Source organism: Nomascus leucogenys, chromosome 2, assembly GCF_006542625.1.
Source record: "Nomascus leucogenys isolate Asia chromosome 2, Asia_NLE_v1, whole genome shotgun sequence".
NCBI classification, from domain to species: Eukaryota; Metazoa; Chordata; class Mammalia; order Primates; family Hylobatidae; genus Nomascus; species Nomascus leucogenys.
Genome location: NC_044382.1, coordinates 55,226,562 through 55,249,184, shown reverse-complemented (window position 1 = coordinate 55,249,184; position 22,623 = coordinate 55,226,562). Strand labels below are relative to the sequence as shown.

Genomic DNA, 22,623 nt, shown 5'->3' with positions numbered 1-22,623 from the left:
ACACATTTATTTAAAGTCTCTCTCCGTCTTTCCTTCCCACTTGGATTTTGACTGCTATATGCAGTTACCTGACTGTAAACCCCTTGAGGAAAAAGGAAGTGCCCTTTCATCTCTGCCTGCCTTTGTGGCATGTCATAGGTGCCTGTTCAAGAAATCCTGGCATCTTGACCTGTTTGGGAATCAAGATTCTGAGTCTCAGCTAAAGACATTGGTTAGTTTTGTTCTTCAAAATCCTTACAGTGCATCAAGAACAAGTCCTTTCCTCCACCAAGCACAGAATTCTTTTCCATCAAGAAGAAGCTTAACCTGAAAAATCAAAGGATTGTTCCATCTGCATTCCTGCTGTTTTATGTTTTGTTTTGTTTTTTAAAGGTTTCATGCCATCAGCATTTGAGTAATTTACCTTCCTCTCCTTGGAATAAAACCTTTGTAGAATTCTTCAAAATAGACTGTTCTTAATTTCCAGGTTAAAAAAAAAAACTACCAGATTTCCTAGACATGAAATTAAATTCAAGTACTTTCTACTTAACTTTTGACTCTGATTCATTGACACCTCATTCTAATTGCCCCTATTATCTAGAAAAATAGGAAATGTCATTTGCACATCTTATTGAGGAATTCAAAGGGCCGATGAAATGAAGAGCCCCATTTGGCTCAGCAGAAATGAGATGATCATCATTCACAGACATATCCACAGGAGGGATGCACTTCCTCTGCTGAGCCAGGCTTCAGAGCAAATGAGTGCAAAATAAGCAAATGCAAGAGGAGTCAGTCATACAATTTCCAAATCATTCTGGTGCATTTGTAGGGGAGTGCGATTTTGCTTCTAGGATAAGCGTTTTCAATCATTGGTTTTTTCCCTTAACAAATATTGACCAAACAATGAGAGAAAGAGGTGGGGACTCCTCACGTTGAAATTTCCTCCCAAAACAGACCCCACATTAACACAAGAGTGTAAAATACCTGAGAAATTATCAGAAATTTATAGTTCCCAGTCACAGGGGACTACCATCTATTTAACAATAGCTTGTGTGGGCTGCAGGAAATGCCCCTGGCCTTATGTGGAGGTAATGTTTTTTGCCCATAATATGGGAGATTCATTCAGGAGAAAGGCAGACAAGGAGAGTGGTAAAAGACACAAACTCTAGCTAAAGTTAGACTTCCCATAAGTACAAATTCCAAGGATAAAAGTTACAGCACTATGGCCATAGACAAGTTACTTATCTTCCCTGATATGCTTTGGCTCTTTGCCCCCACCCAAATCTCATCTCAATTTGTAATTTCCATGTGTGGAAGGAGGAACCTGTAATCCCCACGTGTGAAGGCAGGGAGGTGATTGGATCACGAGGGCAGTTTCCCCCATGCTGTTCTTGTGATACTGAGTGAGTCCTCACAAGATCTGATAGTTTTAGAAGGGGCTCTCCTCCCTTCACACGTGCTTCTCTTCTTTCTTCTGCCACCTTGTGAAGAAGATGCTTACCTCTGCTTCCACCATGATTCTAAGTTTTCTGAGGCCTCCCCAGCCATGCAGAACCATGAGTCAATTAAACCACTTTCATTTATAAATTACCAGTCTCAGGGAAGTTCTTTATGGCACTGTGAAAACAGACTAATACATTCTCCAGGATTGAGTTTTCTCATTTATAAAATGTTGGATATTAATAATACCTACCACATAAGGCTTTTGGAAGGATTAAGGGGAGTGATACATTTAACGTCCTTAGGAACCTGACATATAGTAAGCATGCAAAACCTGTTAGCTGCTGTTATTATGACTTTTCTCTGTGTAGTCACCCTAGTCTACCTTCCTCACATTTAATTAAAAATATACTGAGGGTCCCTATTCATTTGCTTAGTAAGTACTTACTAAGTGCATACTTTGGCCCAGATACAGTACTTGCAACTGGGAGCACAGTGGTCCCAAATAAGTCCTGTCCTCAAAAATCTCTAGGTCTAGCTGGGAAGACAGACAACTAAATAGGAAATTACAGTCCAATGTAGAAATCACAGTAAATGGTGTAATCCCTGGCTGCTAAAGTATTGTCTAGGTAATCTTAGGCTATTAGAAATAGCTCCTTAGAGATAGTGAAGTCCAAGCTAAGATACAAAATGCCTTAAGAGTGCTTATGAGGTGAGAGAGATTATGAGGCTTTGGGGGAAATAATGGCTGTGCCCTATGAGGAGGTCCTAGAGTGGATGTATATAATACAGGCAGGGTGGAGAGGGAATAGCAGCTGAGAGATGAATCTGGACAGCAAAACAGTGGCCCTTCTCATTAAAGGATCCTAGAAGCTTGTTAAGAAAAGCTTATCTCTATCACCGAAAGGGAATAAGTGGGAAAGTACATAATGTATGGATTTAAGGACACTGTTCAGGATGTATATAGATCATGGATCACGTTGGAGCTCATGAGGGAGAAATAACCCTGGAGGCAAAAAGACTTAATAGGTGACAATTTCAGTAATATTAGAGAAAAAGCGTTTGACTTGCATTTGAACGGTGGCAATAGGGATAGAGAGAAACAAAACTATTTCAGAGATAGCCAAATGATAGAATGAACAGGAATCAAGAGGAATGAACTGCTATTGGAGGTGAGGGGTTGAAAGGCTTAAAGTATTCCACCCACGTTTCTATTCTGGGTGAATTTTTATACTATTACAGGAATGTGGGACCCAGGAAAAACCTGGATTTGATGTACATATTTAAGGCACCACTGGACATCTACGTAGAGATGAGCTGTAGGCACTTGGATAAGGAGGTCTAGATTCCCCAACAGTGGAAAATCACGCTGGTAGAATTAATTCTTAAATTTCTATCTGGATATTTAGTTGTCCCCTGTGAATATTGCTCCAGTTACCACCAAGCAGATGGAGAAGGTAAATGGATTTGTAGAATCCTAAAATGTAAGAACTGTTAGAAATCCTAGGTCCAGCCACCCTGGCAGTCCAGTAAATGGCTCATTAATCTCATAGCAGACAGTGAATGGCAGAGGTGGGTCTAGGAGTAGAAATCAGGCCTCCTGGCTCATGATCGAGGGCCCTGTCATTTGAAGTCTAAAAGGTTCAGCCTCCTAGCAATCTCATTTCCTTGTGGAACATAAGCTACCTTGTTCCCATTTTAAGACTTATTTCAAAAGAAAGGGGGAAAAAAGCAACATGGCAATCATCTCAGTTGGACTGTTCAGCCGAGTCCTTGCTAAAGAATTATAATCCCTTTAGTTCCTTCTTTCTCCTCCAGATCTTACTATTACTAGCACATAGTAGGTGTTCAATAAAGAGAATCCAATAACATCAACACTGAATAATCACATTCCTCACTACCGAAAAATGTAGGCCTTTCTCTCCCTCTCAGATTCTACTTTTGGCTTTAGTGAAGGTCCAAATCAAGCCACATTTGAGAGACAGACCCAGTGGCATACTTTCCATCTTGACATACATAGTAATATGTGAATTGTTCAGTAATATTAGTCCAGCTTACCTTCTTCACCCATTGGATACTTGCTGCCAATTTCTGTAGCACACTCCACCCATCTGATTGGTCACTCAACAAATGACAACAGGAAGGAATGTCACAGGGCCGCTGAGCCAAAAACACAGTGATTTCTGCAAAAAGTGAAAGGATCATTAGTAACCTAGTGGTGGCATGAATTGACCAAGTGATACGCTATTAAACACAGCTGCATATGACAGACTTTTCTCTTAGAAGATGACAATCCAGGTGTGCAAAGAGAGAGAAACAAATTATTAAAATTATGTGAAAAGTGGGAAAAACTTGTCATGCATTTATAAGTACCACTGGATAGTGTGATTAACCATACATGCATTTCGTACTTTGATGACAATGATAAAAGCAATCCTACACACAACTTCTTATAACATGCTGTATCATTCACATACATTTGCTCTTGCATGAAGAACAAGCTATTGGGGGAAGGTATGAAAACTTAGAGCCCATTTCTGATAGAACCTATGTTCCAAAGCCAAAGCAATGTCTTCCTTCCTAAAGTGAGAAGCACTGTTCTGGTGTTGACAGATCCTCGTGAAAAACAGGCTCAAGGATGAAGAGTAGCAATAGCGGTGGTGGTAATAGGAGATACTATCCCCACTCCAGCAGACCAGAGCATGGGGCTGACAGGGTTGCAAATCTTCAAGATTGCATTTCCCCTACCCACAACACCACATTTTAGACTTTCTGTGTCTAAAGTGGGGGCTGTGTTCTGCTTGGATTCTGGTCTGATTCATCTTCATATCTCCCAAAATGTCTAACACATTTCCTAGCCCAGAGCATCTGTTCAATGCACATTTGTTGAGTGAATAAAGAAAAGAATATGGAGTGTCTAAACAGCTGTCATCTTTAAAAACTGGGGCACTGAACCAAGAAAGGTGCCAGCTGGCTTCCATAACACAACAGCATAAAGGAGTTCTTGAATGTCCTTCATCTCTAGGCTTCTACCTTCTAGGATCAACTCAGCCTGCATTAGGGGCTTAAACAGCTTATTTCTTTGACTTGACTTCATTTCTTTCCAAATCTCTTTCCTTGTCTGATATTGCTTCCATCTAACATCATACACAAAGCCTTCTCCAAAACAACAAACAAGCAAACAAAAGCCCTTTTTAGTGAAGGGATGTGGATGGACCTTAGATCTACTAAAATTTGTTCACAGAGCCTGGTTTTGGTAACTGTAGCAAGATGAACAATAAAGCTGTCCTCTTGTGTGCTATTTATCCAAATGTCAGGACAGAGTAACACTGGAGTTATTCCTGGAGATACAGAGAGTCATGGAGGAAATGCTACATGCAGCAGTTCACACGATGCATAACGAATGAGGAAGGACCCTGCTTGTCAACCATGTTACATGCTGCGGCCAGTCTCCAAAATTGCCCCACAATAACCCAGACTCTCTGATAGCCATGCCCTTGTGCAGTCTCCTTCTATGGGACTATGAGCTGGCTCTGCATAACAATGAAACAGCAGAAGTGACACTATGAGAACCATGGGAGAGGGACCTCCACCCTGGTCGGTCCAAAAGGCAAAGCACTGAACCAAAGAAAATTACTCTTGAGCCTTAAGATTCAGTGGTATTTGCCTTTTTATGTAAACTTGCTGGGAACACATCACTACTTTCTTTTTTCCAATTTCTCCCTTTTAGAAAGGCAATGCCTATCCTACACCTGTCCCACCACTGCATTTTGGAAGCACATAATTTATCTTATTTCATAGGTTCACAGCTGTAGACAAATGTTGCCCCAGGATGAACAGCACTTTGAATCTCATCCATACTGATTGTGTCTCAGAATGAATAGTATCCTGAGTCTCACCCATACTTATTTAGATGAGAATTTGGACTTTAGACCTCAGAACTTATGCTGAAACAAGTTAAGATTTTGGAGGCTGCTGGTATAGAATGAATGTATTTTGGAGGCTGCTGGTATAGAATGAATGTATTTTGCATGCAAGAAGGACATGAATTTTGCAGGATCAGCAGTAGAATGTTATGGGCTGAATGTTTTTGTTCCCCAAAATTCACATGTTAAAGCACTAACCCACAATGTGATAGTATTCAGAGGTGGGGCCTATGGGAGGTAATTAGGTTTAGATGATGTCATGAGGGATTGTTCTTCTAAGAAAAGGAAAAGAAAGCAGAGCTCTCTCTTTATTTCTGCCATGTGAAGACACAGTGAGAGGACTGTTGTCTGCAAGCCATGAAGAAGATCCTCACCAGGAACCGAACCTACTGGTCTCCAGGACTTTGAGAAATTAAGATCTGTGGTTTAAACCATTCAATCTGTGATATTTTGTGATAGCAGTATAAGCAGACTAATACAGAAACCCTGTAGCTTTTCTTGTGCTTTTTCAACGCTTGCTCTAGGAGAAGTTGGCTCCCATGTCAAAAGTTCAAATACTCGATATTACTGTGCTGTGAGAAAGCTCCAGACAGCCAGGTGGAGAAGCTGTATGGCTGGAGAGAGGGGGGGCCAATCCATTTCCAGCTCTTTCAGCCTTCCAAGCTGAGGTGCCAGACAGGTGACTGAAGATGTCATCTTGGACACCTAATCCATACAAATATTCATATAACTCCAGCCATCTGACTACATGGCAGGAAAGAACAAGTAAGAATACCTAAATGAATTCAATCAATCCACAAAACTGTAAGAGATAGTAATAAGTTGTTGTTATATGCCACTAAATGTTAGGATGTCATGTAACTCAGCAATAGATAACTGGAATGTTATAAACAGGGGTGGAAAAGATAATTGCCATGTATCTCACCAATGAATTATCCTTAAGCACATATAACCATCCTGGGTATTATGAACGCCATCTCACCCTCCAACACGAAAAGGTAAGACACTTGCTGAAAGCGTACAGCCAATAATGCCCAGGGTATTGTTGGAATCCAGCAGTGCTGACTTCATAGCCCATGTACCTTCTGTTTTCCTTCTCTAGTCTTCTGTTAATAATGCAGCTGTTACTGGGGCCAGCGTGTTTAAAAAGGTTGACTTCTCAAATCCATAAAACACTGATTGAACTCCCCACTTTGTCTTGCATTCTTTACCTCCCTGCAAAATGTTTCCTATAGAAATCCTTTCACCAAAAGCCGGTGCCGTCAATCAAAAAAGCTTTGGAAGAAAAGCAAAAATAGATGGTGAATTGTCTATGAATTCTAATCACTGCAAACATTTGAGAAAGAGGGACTGTGGATTCTGTGAAAAAAACTGGTATACAATTACATCATGTTACTTAGAAAAAAAAAATGAACATACAAAATCTAAGTTGTTCTTTATGCTTTTAGTGTAGTTGATGGAGCTAAGATGGCTGTGCAGGCTATAGCGGGTCATCTGTTTCTGCATTCTCTGCACTGGCCTTCATGGCTGGAATGTTCATTTTCCTTCATCTTCCCCACAGCTCATGACTCCCCCAGACTTGGAATCATGTGCTCCCCTCTCAGCCAGGAAACTACACTCCAGCCATGCTGCGCCCACTTCCTACCTACTCTCGGGACTTCTCTCTGCCATCTTCCCAGCTCTGCACACCATCATGGGCTGTCTTCAAATACAGCGCCATTGTCGTCTATCAGCCCTTCCATCATTGTGCTTGGCTGCCCACAACATTAAGCCTCTTAGGGGCTCAGACAGTACATGCTATATACCATTTCAGAGAGACTAGAAATCAGGAAAAAGAACACCGTGAAGCCAGAGTGTATAAAGTGGAATGAAGGACATACTCAGTAAGCATACCAAAATCAAGGAAGACAGTCAGTGGAGGATGCAGCTGTGACTGTGGCAGCTCCCTTTTGCTGAGCTCTGATTGTGTGGAAGGCTCAGTACGTGCAGAGCCATATCCTTCCTTTTGCCACTTTCCCTCTCTTAGGATCTCCATTAAAATGGAAAGAGTTGTCAATGAAGGGAGCAGCATAGCCCGAGGAGATGGAGTTACTCCATTTTACAGATGGAGAAACTGAGGCTGAATGGCATATGCCCAAGTGCATAGAGCAAGGAAGTAGCATAACTGGGCTTGATCAATAAACCCACTCCTTTTTCCCTAGGTTTAAGAACCCACTGGGAGGCCCACGCCCCAGGCAAATCATGCCTATTCCCACGGTGTGTGACTACAGGTAATTTCTACTTTTTGGCAAAAACACAATGGGAAGGCCAGCTGCGGTGGCTCAGGCCTGTAATCCCAGCAGTTTGGGAGGCTGAGGCAGGAGGATCACATGAGCTCAGGAGTTCAAGACTAGCCTGGGCAATATGGAGAAACATATTTAAAAAAATTAGCTGGGCGTGGTGGCAGGTGCCTGTAGTCCCAGCTACTGAGGAGCTGAGACTTGAGGATCATTTGAGCCTGGGGGGTCGAGGCTGCAGTGAGCCAAGATAGCACCACTGTACTCCAGCCTGGGTGACAAAGTGAGACCCTGTCTCAAAAACAAAACAACACAACACAAACAAACAAAAAACCACCACATGGGATATTTCGGATATTTTGGAACATAGTTAATTAAAGCAAACTATAATTAAATGTTTACATGTTACTGTTGTATAAACAAGTGAAATATCAGGTTTTTAAAACTTTTCTTTGGTGAAGAAGTTGAACAACGGCCATCCACTTTTCTGGTGGTCTAGAAATACTGATGTGCTTTGTTGATGTTGCTCTCTGCAGGCAGGAGAAGGGGTCACACATACGCAGTCATCCCTGGGGTTCTGCAGATGGGGGCTTCTTCCTTTTCTGGGCATCACATGTTTCTGACATTGTTGAACGGATGATTAAACTCAATTAATAATCTCCATTGGGTGTTTTTCTTTCCTGTTATTGCAAAGTTCCAAAACCATATGGTAAAGCATATTTCGTAAGATAGGATTGTAGATCATGATTTTTTTTTGTAAAAAATTGGGAGAAACAGGAAGCTATTGCATGTGAGAGACAAGACTTAAAATCAAGTTTTTCCTCCTCCAAGCTATTTTGAGTTGGGGCAAGCAAGAACTTTCTGAGCCTCAGTTTCCTCACTATAAAATGAGGATAATAACAATTATTTTGGAGAATGATTGTGGAGGATAATCATAATACATGGAACACTTCACTTATACACTCAAAAATCAATAGTTGTGATTATGAAAAGATATATTGTGCTTCTATGATTGTGCATGATTAAACATTTTACCTTTTATTGTATATTTGCTATTCAAAAACCCTTTAATAGATGTGTAAGTATTTATACAGAACCAATATTGATATGTGCATAAATGTTAACATACAGTCTTATCACATGTAATTAATATTAATCTATAAGCATTTCGCAAATTTTTTTTTTTTCAGACGAGGAATCTGAGTCTCAAAGAAATTTAGAGATCCCTCAAAGTTCCTGGTTTCAGATTAGACCTCTACTCCCACTGTGTGGTTAAGGGATACCAGCTGCACTCTGCTCATCCCTTCCTGCAAAATCTTCAAGGCTGGCTCCTTACTGCCTGTACAGAGGATGATGCCCAACGTCTATCTGTAATTAGAAGAAAATACCCATAAATAGTTTCTGAGCTCCAAATGGATTTGACACAGTGGCCTTTTAAATCAAACTCTTACTACGATTACCTTCATTTCTATTTAGTAGTTTTTCTAAGTAAGCCATGCTTTTAGAGGCACCTAATGCAAAGTGACAACCTTCACCATTTTCCAAAGCGCCGATGGACGGGCGTAGAGAGAGTCCATTGTCACCATGGTAATTACTGCACAATACCTGACGGCCAATGGACGGTCAGGAGGCTCAGGCAGCCGCTGAATCCGGCATTGTCCAGGCCTGATAAAAAGACTAGAGGCCTTGAAAAGCCGGGGAGCAGGATCTCACAGCTCTTTCCCTGAGCCCTGAAAGGCCCATTGTGCTGCCACCATAAATTCTGGGTTCCCCGGGCACTTGACAACTGAAGCCAGGGACAATAGAATTCTTGTGTCCAACAAAACACGCCTTGTCCAATGCCGGTCTTATCAGCCGCATTTACAAATGTCTTTCGTTGTACCCAAATAATTCCCTATTAGAAGGGCTATTGGGAGCAGAACTAAATAAATATTCACAGCCTTTGTCATATCTTTGGGAAATGAATAAACAAACAGTCATCTAGCATATGAGCAAACCTCCTACTACTCACTACATTTTATCTGTATTTCTTGCCCAAATGATGCAGCTTCACTTTCTCCTTTTAACATATTAACAACTGCGGTACTGGAAGCTCCGGTTTTACGTGCCATCTACTACACGCCATCGGTATTATTGCGTTGGTGCTTCTACATGTGTTTTGTAAAAATTACTCTTCCCCACAACACTAGAAATTTTATTTCTGCCTCCTGAAAGAGGAAGAAATTAGAACCTAGAGAAGTTAAACAACTTGCCCAAGATAACCAAGCTAATTAGTGGCAGAGTGGGAATTCCAATCTAGATTTCCCTTGCTCCGAAGACTCTTCCCCTCCCACTCAGCAATGGTGATTTTGCTACTGAATAAAGATGAATAAAAGTTAGAATAAGGGGAAATATCTAAGCACACCCACTATAAAATTTGCATATATATATGTATATATATATACACAGAGAGAGAGAGACAGACTATATTATTAACAACTTGAGAACAGCTAGAATAGAAGGAAAATGAAAAGACTCTCCAGGAGAGTATATTTTATTTTTGCCTAAAATGCTAGCAATTTTGCTTTTTAAACTTTTTTTTAGGGCGGAGGTGAGAAGCAGACAAAAATAAGTATAAGCATGCTGCAGGAAAGTTTTAAGGATGTCCATATGGTCAGTATGTAAAGTTTTCTAAAGAACTACTAGGGTGAAGAAAGCACCCAGCATGCACACAATCACATATGCCCCAGAATAACTTTAACCTCTTCTTCTGTAGCTGATTTTATTTTACTTATTTGTCCCCTTGTCATGCATAAATATCTAAACATTTGAATATAATGCACATGATCAAACAGAAATCCCCTTCTCAATAGAAGCCACCAACTAGAAGAATGGAGATTTTTACATTAAAAAAAAAAAACCTGACAATATTAAAATTCTAAATGGTTTCCTGTCAGGTCAGGAGATGCCCACACTCCACATTTATTAACACAGCTTATGCATCTGACTCCTATCTGTCCCCAGCCTCACCCGCCCACCTTACCTCCTGCTTCAGTAAGTACTGCTGTTCCCGAGCCTGGCAGGCTGTGCACCTCTGTGCTTCTCTGCATCCGACCTCTTCTTCCATTTACTCTTAGTGTGACTTTGATGAAAATTCTCCTCAGTACCTAGTGTAAACTCAGAGGGCCTCAGGATTCCCTTAGTGTAACATAGTGCTTTTTTATTTCTGCCACAATTAGAGATCTTTGTTATTTATGGCTATTTGGTCCTCCCAACTTTGCATCAAGGAAGCTGTGAGCTATTTGAGGACAGAAATCACATATTATTCTCATTTTTGTTTGGCCCAGGTCAGTACACTGCTAACCCTCCACAGGGCTAGACTATTGGAGAAATAAATGAATGGTAGTAGTTAAACAAAGAACGACCACAAAATTATATACTTTTTTAATTTAAAAGATTGAAAATACCTATTGACTTTTATCTACTTGATGTCAAATGACAGGTATAATTTGTAATTTGTTTTCAAGGACTGTAATAATGTATTCATTTGGTGCAAATTATTCAGCTTTGATAAATGCAACGTGGCATTATTTGGTTTGTTTTCTATAATATTTAAATATTTAAAATCAGTAAAGTAGGTTATCATTTTGCAAATAATTGGCTATTAACAATAAAAGACTGGGAAACCAACAGGTATATTTTGAGTGGCATTAAATGTCTGTGTTTGTGCAAGTATTAAGTTTGAAAAAGTGTGGTCAATATTTTCTAAATACTTCACATGCCAAATGAAGCATTTAATCATCTTTGGGGATTTAAGGCATGAATGCCATCATGTACACATGATGCTAACTCTCAGCATTTCTCTATCCCCCAGGAGCTGAATGTTCCGCAGACACAACTTAATCCAAACAGGCAACGATGATGGCTAAAATTTATTGAGAATTTCCAGTGGACCAGGTCCTGGGCTAAGTACCTTTCTACAATACACAATTTCATCTTATGACAATCTTATAAGTCAGGTTCTGTGGTTTTTCTTCATTTCACAAACTAGGAAATTGGAGCACAAAAAGACTGAGTAAAGTTGCCCTCAATCACAAAGCCACTCACCAGTGAAGCCAAGACTCGGACGCTGGCAGTTTGCATCTATAGCAACTCACCCAACAGCTGTACTCCACTCCATTCTTTGGCTATAAAATAGGGCACTAAATTAGGAAAGTAGTCCAATGATTTAAAAGAAACATGACTAAGGACTGCATCACTTTACCAGGCTACCTAACTATCTAGAAAAAGCAGAAACCAACTACGAAGGAGAACCCACGCATGTAATGAAGAACAACAAAAACCTTTAACCAGACACAAGGCCTGAGACAGTCTCTTACATTTTATCAAATCTGGGCAACTTCCAGACAACCAAGAAAGCTGCTTATCTGCAAGTTTCTGGAGTATGCAAATCTCCATATTCACAAAGTCAGAGAAATACTGCAAACACACACACACAGAGAGACACACACACTGCAGTGTTTGTTGTGTGCCAGAAATAGTCACAGCCTCCCGCTATCTTTTCATAGTAAGAAAAGTAAACTGCATAGTCCATAGCAATACAACTGATTTATGATACAATAGGAGAGAGTTCTCTCTGGGGCCATTATACTCAGAAAGAAACAAAATAAGGTTTCTCAAAATTAAGTGGGACTATCCTTTTGCAATATAAAATTAGGTTAAGAAAAAAATGCCATTTTGTTATTTGCCTTTTCCTAGGCACTTACTCTGAAGACACAAGCTGTACAAAGTCTGCTTGTCTATAAACTCCACAGGGATAAGAAGCATGTATGTTTCCTTGTCCACTTTATGATCAGGTAGACAAAGGCACAAACTGAATGCTTCAAAAGAGCTTTCAAACCAATGACTTAGTAAATAAACATCTGAGCCCTGGACATAGTGGTCTCACCTATTTACAAGTGCTTCTGAGGCGCTGCAGTGAGTGGAGACTGATTTTGTGCAGGCACAAATTTGAATTTGGCCACAGAGGGGCTGACGTGAGCCAGGGAGAGAGTCTAGCGGGTGCTCTACATCCTCATCACACCTCATTAAATACACTGGATTCACTCAGGGTCGGCAGGGGAATCGGGCCATTAAAATGTTTCAGTTTTGCGTTTGCTGCACTTTATTGGTGGAAAAACATTCTTCACTGCTATGCACAAATTTTGACATTCTTGAAGAATGCGAAAAATCATTTGTCAAAATCGAGAATCTAATATTCTCATAGGAAGCCTTATGCAGGCTATTCTACCTCGATTTATTTGTAAGTCACGTGTGTGTGTGCTTTAGATGTAAATGTGACTGCACACACACACACACAAACACACAAAACACACATTCTCAAGGATGCATTTACTGTTTTTTTCTTTTCACTTTTTAAATACTCTTTGGATGGTTACTTTTACTAACTCCATTGTTAAGAACTGAAAATAAAGAGAAAAAACAAACAAACAAACAAAAAACACTGTCAACAGCTATGTGGAGCTGGGTCATCTTACCAGATTGTGCTTGGATCATGAGTGTGGAAATGACAGAAAAATGGTCCTGTTTGTCTGCAAATCAGTGGATCAGAAGTTTGGGGAGGTCTTCTTCTACAATATTCATATTCTGTATCATATGGCTTCCATCAAGAAAATGAGGCTGGATACCTACACTTGATCTTAGCCAAAAGGCCAAGAAGCGAGGAGGCTGTCTTTCTAAACAGGCTTTTTAAATGCCTCCTTGGCTTTGATATCTGCAAATGTTCTATATACAGAGATATAAAGATATATAATAGTATCTATATGTGTGTCAGTATACACACACACATACATATGTATATTATTCATAACTTGATCATTCATATTTGTAAACATTTCAGTCACACTCCTTATCCAGTAAGTAAATGAATTTTGGCATTGGGTACCAGGGTACATTTGATGGGCAGTAAGATTGTTTCCTACTTTGAAATGACAGAACTTTGTAATTGGAATAATCAGTTCCCCTGGCTAAAATCATCCCACCTCCCTCCATCAGTGTTCCAACCACGCTTTGGGCAACACAGAGCTAAGAGCTGATACTTCTCTAGTATTCAACATGAGTTGGGGATTTCATGGGCCAAATCCAATACCATGATGTGGCCATCTTCAAGAGGACACTGCGTGTGCAGAAGACCTTGGGGCCCAGGGAGGGGTCACCTTTGGCTCTCAGGGTGATGTGTAGGCACAGCCAGGTTTCAGAGTCAAGATGGTCCTCAGAGAAGGCCCAGAGGACCTTATCTAGGAGCCAAACCAAAGATGCATGTCCCCCAGCAAGCCAAGGGGCCAAGTTGTGGAATTAGAAAGATTTTGGCATAAGATGCAGCTGCAAGCTGATTCCTCCTTTGGCCTCTATGACTCGTCAGTTCTGTGGCTTAGGACTCTGTTTCCTTACCTGTAAAATGAGCATCATAACACCTCACATTCCTGTGGCGAGCACAGAGGTGATAATATGTGCAAATCACGCTATTGTTTCTGACACAAATTTACTGTTCACTAAATATAAGTCAATACCATCAGGGTTCTGTTATCAGGGTTCTGTTACAAAGACTTAACATAAAGAAATTAATGCAATGCCTGACACAACAGCGGCCCCACCAATTGCCAGATTACTGGCCTTCAGTGACAATAAATGGGGGAAATAGAGGCATACCTTTTTCAATTCTTTCTCAGTCCTGATGTCAGTAAAGAGAAAGTCTCTGTTTGCAGTGATTCCTGAACAAACCTTTTTTTAACAAAGACAAGGCAGTCTCAGGCTCAGAGAGGATTCAATTATGTTGTTTCCTTTTAATTGTATCTGTTTTTTGACTGCCTCATATTTATGACGAGATACTGGCTTGCCAGAAATTAGAGCAATATAATTTTCTTCAAAAATATTTTTTTAAATAGCAGAAAGTAGAAGGAGTCAAAAGAAAATATTAAGTAAATAACAATGTTAATCGTATCCAGATATTAGGGAAGACAAAACCTGAATGACTGAGAGGTGAGGAACACAGATCCATGGCACCACAATTATTTTATGGACAGGGAGATGGAGGCCCAACGGGGACACAGGTGAGGAGCAGTGCCTACAGCATCTAATCTGCCCCAGACCCTGCCTCCAGCATCCCAGGGTCTCTGCACCACATCTTCATTAATATCACAGGTCAGGTCAGCTATGCGAGGGGACTGCAAAAAATGATCACAGTTCTCTTCCAAGGACAGAGAAGGAATCCTAGGGAGAGACAAATGCCAGTTCCGACATGGTGGTGGGGGAGGGAGCAGAGTCTAAAGCCCTACAGAAAGTAGGTCTTCACAAAGAAACTAGGTTGAAGACTCACCCGGCCCACTCTCCACCTCATGCCCCTCCCTGTGACTCATGCTGTGCATTTTACCAATATGCTGTTTTATTCCAAAGGGAATTTCAGGCCGCCTACAAAGGTGCATACAGTACAAACACATATAAGACTATTTTGAATACTAAAAATGTGAAAAGGAGAAAGAACAGCATGAAATAATTTGAATGAAGGTCATATGCAAAGCTTGGGCTATGAAGTCATATTAGTTGCAAGGGCCGCGTCACAAAAGGGACTGGGACACACGACCTGGCACAGGACCACAAGACCCATGAAGATAAAACTGGTGCTCAGCTGGATTGCAGCCATTCTGGGTACTGATGCCGGCATACTATTTATCCCATTGGTTCTCACAGAGACAACCCTGTGCAAGACACAAAGCAACATTCTTAAACATAGTGGAAAGATAATTATTGGGCCGCTTAGAACAGCAACACTGGCACACACAGGTGAAGGAAGGAGACAGAGGAAGATACTCAAGAGCATCTTTCTGCCAGGAGGACCTGAGAGCCAGCCCATCTTTCACACGGCTGCTACAGGCACACCCTAAACCAGGGGCCTGCTCATGCCACTCCCGGTTGCAAAGCCCTCAAGGTCTCCTTGGATTGGTCTCCTCTACTTTTAACAATAGCCAAGCCTGCTATGTTCCAGATACTGTGCTAAAGTGGAGTGTTACATAGATAACCCCTATTTGAAAGTGGAGAAATCTAAGATGGAGAGGGTGAGTTATTGATGCCACCTGCCTTGCTTGTAGGGATTCACATCCATGCAATCTGACTCCAGAGCATCCTCTCTTAAGCACTACTCCATTCTGCCCTCAGGGAAAGCCCTTCATTAGTGAGCCTCACTGGTCTTCAGCTTCACCTGGGGAAGCTTCTTCTAGGAACCCATTGCTTTGCCTCAACTTACCATATTGTTTCACTCTGCCTCCTTCATTCCTACTTTTGCCTCTGAACCGAATATCTCTTCCTCTTCCTTTTTCACAAACTTATCCTTGTCTTTTAAGGTCTTGGCCAAATATCACCTCCTGACAGTCCACCTTTTCAACTACACACACACACAAAGCTTACACTGTGGCATCATCTCCACCAACCACTGTGATTGGTGGAGATAACGACACAGTGTAATTCTGTTAGCAGATGTTTCTTGAGCATCTATTATGTGCCAGGCATCAGTCAAATCCCTGGATACCAAACAGGTAAGATTGTTCTCTTTACAGAGTGTTCAGCCTCTGGTAGAGTTAAAAAGTAAACAGAAAAATTAGCAGCAAAGAATTAGATAAGGGTAACTTACGCAAAGAAAATTCTAAAACGTTAATACAACAGAGAGGGAATCATATCTTCTTAGGACATCTTTAAACCAATACACATGTGGCCAGCACATAACTGATGCACAGTAACTATTTGATGAAATGAGAGGCAACAACTATGACTTACAACAACTTTTATCAGTCATTCCGTTCTCGCGTGTTTGAACATTTTGTTGTTTTAAGAAACCATTTTCCCAACTGTCTGCCTGCACCTCCAGTCCCTATGAGGTTATGAAAAGCAGAAACTCTGTCATCTGCATCATGTTTATAGCTCCTATGGTACCTACTTTGGAATCACCTGCATTTGCTGCAAATCATAAACACAGAGACCTGGACTTAAAGTTTGAGAGACATCACAAATCATAGGATGTAAGAGCCAAATGAAAACTCAGCAGTGATCTAATCTAGTGATTTTACTAACTGTCCTTGGCAAAGAGTGGTATTCCTGGGGTATCCCAAAGGCTGTTGCACGGGCTGTAGTGTGGTGGGGAGAGTTGGAGGGAGATTTCTTCAGATTCCTACAACTTTCTCCTTTCTTCTATTTAATCCACAGAAGCTCTACTTTATCCATTCTATATGTTTTAGAGGTTAGGGTAAGAATTTTCTTTACCAAAACCTGCATGAAATTCAAAGAATCAACAGGAGAAGAAACAGAAACGATGAATCCAGGAGTTAAATGAATCCTTTGAATTTTTACAGAACCTCATTCAGAACAGATGTATGTGTTTAGATATGGGCAGATGCATACAACCACAGACAGATGACGAGGCATAGATAGAACACATACACGATGTAAGTAGAGCACATATTTGGCAGTGGGGGTACAAGAGTGTGAAAGAAGGAGGTATTAAAATAGTAGCGAAGTATGCTTTCGAGGGAAGCAGAGTCTTTCTAGCCCCACCATTCTCTCAAAAATTTTCTCTTCTTTGTTTCTCATTCATTCATTCATTCATTCATTGTTTTTACTTTGAAATTGTGCTCATTCATTCATTGTTTTGTCTTCTTTGTTGCTCATTCATTCTTTTTACTTTGAAATGGAACTCATTCATTCATTCATTGTTTTTACTTTTTAAATAATTGTATATCAAGTATTTCTATGCACACTGACACACAGAATTGGGATCTATGTAAAGGTGAGACAGAGAAAGAGAAGGGAGGAAAGAAGGCAGAAGAGAAGAAGAAGAGAAGAAAGGGAGGAAGGGAGGGAGGAAGAAAGGAATGGAGGGGAGGGAGGGAGAGAGGAAGAAAGAAGAAGGATGAAGGGAGGGAGAAAGGAACAGAGGGAGGAAGTATTGGAGAGAGGGAGGGAGAAAGGAAGGGAGAAACGGAGGGAGAGAGGAAGGAAGGAAGGGAAGGAGGGAGGGAGGGAGAAATGAAAGGAGGGAGGGAGGGAGGAAGGGAGGGAGGAAGGAGCCAAAGGAGGGAGGGAGGAAGGGAGGGAGAGAGAGAAGAGGGAAAGCAGGGAGGGAAGGAGGAAGGGAGGGAGGGGGCAGGGAGAGAAGGAGAGAGAGAAGAAAGAAAGGAGGGAGGGATGGAAGGAGGGAGGGAGGGGGCAGGGAGAGAGGGAGGGACAAAGGAAGAGAGAAAAAAGGAAAGGAAGAAAGGAAGGAAATGAGAGAAGAAGGGAAAGAGGAAGGGAAAGAGGGAAGGAGGGAGGAAGGGAAACTGCAACATAAAGTAATCAGGTGAGTGAGGGGCCTGAAATGCCCTGTCTTTCCTCTCTTCCTCAGCACACAAGGAGGCAGTGTCTTAAACAAAGCAATCGCAGGGTTCCAGAGGAGGCAGGTGGGTGAGAAGAATGAAGGGAGCTCCCAAAATAAGATATGACTACAGAAAAAAAAAGAGAGAGAGAGAGAGAGATGACGACACGATTGGATCTATGAGACTGTCTATTTTTAGTGGCCTAAAGAAGACTCTCTCCAGTGACCTTGCCAAATTATGATGCAAACAGAGTTAATGAAACCTCTCTCAACCTTCTCTTCAAAGTCAGCTCATTACCAGATCATTTCTGCACACTCATCGCCCAAAACCCTGTAACCTCATTAAAGAACTAATCCTAACAGGTTTCACCTGAAAGTTAGTAGATGGATTTACTTGAACAGTGTTCTGCTTTTCTAGTGGTTTTTCCCGAAGAAACCCAAAGAAATTAAAGACCAGGTTAGCGCTTCTAAGCCATTCGCTTTAATTTCTTATTGATGTTCTTGTTTTGTCTTTCAGTTAAATGCCACCCATTTTCAGAAATAAGAAAAATGCTCTTTGCAATTATGAAAGATGCTTGCTTTCAATGTCATCTTAATTATTTAAATTATAAAAAATAGAAAAAGAACAAAAAGAATTCTAATATTGACTAATTTGATGTTTCCCTATGCATGTTTTAAGTATTCTTATTTCATTAGAAAAATAGAGCATTAGGCTGACTCCAAACAGAATAACTCACTTGAAGTAAAGGACCTTGTCGGTATTGCAATTCTTTGAATAATCTCATTAAGTTTCACCCATATTGCCAACAAGAAACACATTTTTACATTCCCATAAAGTTACAATTGCCTTGTTGTAATAGGAGCATGTTTAAGTAAAACACAATACATGCTGTGCATGGAATAGCAGGCTTTCCCCAAAGTCACAATGCTGTGACTTATAAAGAAACATGGGAAAATACTTGGGACTATTTCCACATGGTTCATTATGACGTCAAATCTTGACTCCAATTACAATAATGTAAAAATATTTCTGACTAATTTGAATAGTAGGAGGAAGAAAATAAGGACAATTCGTGAGTCAGAGTGAATGAATTCTGGGTGAATTCTTTCCTCTCTTCTTCTTTATTTCTAATATAATGGTTAAGGTATTGTCTGTTCTGGAAACACTTTTTAATCTTGTAGTCACTTCGTGACACATGGAGTGCCTGTTTTGCAACATAGACACCTGAGCTGGCCACATCTAAAGTGAGCTTGGGTACCAATACTGATACCTGAGCATCCTCTTTTTTTGTACAGCCAGGAAAAACTACTCTGCCCAGAGATGCCCAAAGAACAGGCCGATTTATTCCAAAATAGAAACAGAAAAATGGCTGTTTTTCTGCTGAAAATGGCTGAATCATCGAAGTGTCAAATTAAATACTGATACCGTCAATTTGAGTCTAAAATACTCTCTTGGGTTAAGAGAACCCAGGAAGAAAGGTACGCAACTACCAATCCCATAGCACGAATCTTAGAAAGTTCTCCCTGGAAGCCCTTTTCATTTCATCCAGTTTATTCCTCCAGCACACTTCAGTTGACCACCAACTGCACCATAAGACTGTGCTGGGGACCAGGGACACAGTGTTGAACAAGATTAGCACCTCGCCCCTCATGAGCTTGCATTGTATCTAATTTTGGCTGCTCTGACCTCAAACCTGGATAGAATTTCCCAGGAGAACTCTTGAGATTTGCCATCTCACTCAGAATAAATTAGCCAATAACTCCATCAGCCTGTAGATCAGAGTTGCTGAGTTTAAGTCCAGACCCTGCCACTGTACGATTGCAGCAAATCCCTGTGCATTCAGAGCCTCACTTTCCCCATCTGAACAATCAAGAGGTAAGTAATTTTGATATCTTAGAAAGCTAGAAGCTCCGTTATTTTATGGGGCAACAAACTCATTTGTATCCAGGATATTCAGACACCTCACACTAAACCAAAAGCCATGGAACATGCAGAGAACATAGGACACTCCTCATGCCCACAAAAGCAAACACCTATCCCATAGGAGAGTGAAGGAAGTGATGCAGGGAGCTGGTGACTATAATCTCCATGGGGGAGGTTTTGGAGTCTGACAATCCAGGGTTCAAATCCTGCCTCTACCCTGTAATTGAATGTGTGACTTTGAGTGAGTGACTCGACTCAACTGTACAAGTTTCAGTCTCCACATCTGTAAAGTGGTATCTCTAATGGCAAACTCACAGCATTGACCTGAAGATTAAAGAAGGGGTATGCATAAGGTACTTGGCACCACCCCAGACATGCCATGGGTGAGCAATAAATTTTACCCAAATTAATGTGAATTAACAGAAATATTACTATGCATTGGAAACCTCTGCTAAGACTGAATCTTGTTCACTTTCCTAGTGCCAGCACCTGGTGTAGGTCAGACACACAGAAGGTGCTCAGTAAACAAATAAATGTTAACTCTGATTAATTCATACTGATTAGAAACTCTGATTAGAAAATAGGTACAAATGAATAATTAAAAATAGGAAAAGGAATTGGTTGTTACTTTATAAACACAATTTGTTCAGGGGGAGTATTTTTCAAAATGCAAGGCAAAATGGTGATGAAAAGGTCACAGACTCTGAGAGGCGCTGAAAAAAACCAACCTCCCACATGGCTTGTGAGATCAGCAGAGGCAAGAGCCAAATGCATGAGTCATGCCCAGCAATTCTGAGGCAGGGACCAATCAGGGGTATGTGCTGTCCTCGTCACTGTCCGACTGAACTCTTCATTCATTGATCAAACAATTCAAAAGGTCCTTTGAGGAACTCCCTGGTGCCCTTTGGCAGAAGAGTGGCCACAGAGGTGACACCATGAGCAGAAAATGTGAGAACCTATGCTGGAGAGAAAGTACTCCCAGTGGAAAATGAAAGGAGGTCAAGGCAGGAAAACCAGCAGGCCTGTTAACGATTCCATACAATTCCACAGAAGTGTTTTCCAAAAGCAGAGTCCCCACATAGCAATGGAAAATGCCAGCTTAATTTAGGCAGCTGCACAACACACACACACACACACACACAAACGCGTGCATACACACATGCATGCATAAATATATGCACATACACCCCCATGCGCAAACTCCAAAAAGGGAGAAATGACTCTAAAATAGCAGAGTCCACTTTGAATCACAGTGAAACCGTTATGATCCATTTATGGTGATGAGTAAGGGGTTACGTACTGGCTCTCTGTAACTAGGTCAGGCACCAATTGGTAGTCAGCTCCACAGACCCAGGAAGATTTAATGAGGAGGAGACCAGACAAAGAAAGAAGATGGAAATAGTGCCCCAAGCGCGTGTCCCCAGACACCACAATCTGGCGATGGGATCCAGTCCATGCTATTTCTCTCAAAGATAGACCGGAACAAACTTTTGGAAACTCCTGACATGCAGATCAACAGTCCAGGCCAAGCCGTTGAGCCATGGCTCTGGCAGCAGCAACCAGGCTGGAATAAACACAAACCCCGAATCAAAGGAAGATCGTGACCCGAGCCGAAAGTACAGAAAGAGCAAAGGCGTACAGAGGCAGCAGCTGTTACAGCAGGGACAGGACATAAATAAAACGGCACTGCCAACCTCAAGCTTGTGTCCACAAAAGCCAATCCCCTTTGCTGGGATCTATGCGCCACGGTTCCTGTCCCTCGTCCGTGCTGGGCAGTAGTAACTGGCACCTGCATTCAGGCTGGCAGATGGAGAGGCCAGGCTTATTGATTCCAGTGCCTACTCACTCCACCATCACGAAGGTCACGGTACAGCAGCTGGCCGCCGAGGGACTTCCTTGAGAGGCAGATTCCAGCCTTGGCAATGCCATCGCCAGGAGGCACCTTCTCTCTTCAATCTCGGGACACCTCATGTGGGGAGACCAAGGGCCACAGGACCGTGAGAGGGCTCAGCCCAGCTTTGTTCTGGACAGATGGAGAGGCGGCTCCTGATCCCTGGCACTGCCAGCAGCCCTGTGAATGAGCCACTGTGGTAAGACACACACCCACTGCTAATGAGACCCACACAGACACAAGCAAGAAAGGCAAGCGCAGTGGTTGCTACAAAACAGGCAGAGAAGAAGCCAAGTCCGGCAGAGGCAGGATCACATCGTGCCCACCAGGCTCATAGTACCCCCAGCCCATGGCAGAGTCCCAATCCAAAAGGGAGGACCTCGAACTATTTGTCTTCCCTTGAACTAACAGCATCTTCTTGTCCAATTTTTTTTTTAAATTGGCAGCCAAAATTTTATGGACATTTTTAAAAAGTAAGTGCCATGATCTATCTGGTACTCTTATTGTTTTAGGTAGCATTTTTAACTTAAAAACCTAAAGGGGTAGATTTTTCAGAATGGAAACATACTTGGCAGTGAAATACTTGTATATTGAAGAAAAGGATGCATAAAATTGCTTTAGAACTTTAAATACAATTTAAATTTATTTTACACTATTGTATTGTATATTGCAAAGTAGTAAAGAGAGTGGGCTCTGGGCAAGTTGCCTGATCCAACCTGTTCTAGTCACTAGCTGGATAACCTTAAACCAACTACCCAACCTCTGCATACCTCCATCAACTCACTGCTAAAATGGAGATTACAGCGTGC

The 22,623-nt window shown here is 41.4% G+C and overlaps 1 protein-coding gene across 2 annotated transcripts in view; it reads right to left on the bottom strand.

Annotated features, from left to right (window-relative positions):
* CDH11 (cadherin 11) overlaps positions 1-22,623 on the bottom strand; it is a 177,397-nt gene that overhangs the window by 105,174 nt on the left and 49,600 nt on the right. The window contains exons 1-2 of one of the 2 annotated variants that reach the window (XM_030795948.1): positions 21,618-22,281; positions 3,478-3,602 (exon numbers count right to left, since the gene is read on the bottom strand). The gene's annotated coding sequence lies outside the window, so the exon portion shown is untranslated. Of the gene's footprint in view, positions 1-3,477; positions 3,603-21,617; positions 22,282-22,623 lie in introns of those variants that run through there. The other variant, XM_003263130.4, reaches the window with a different exon arrangement.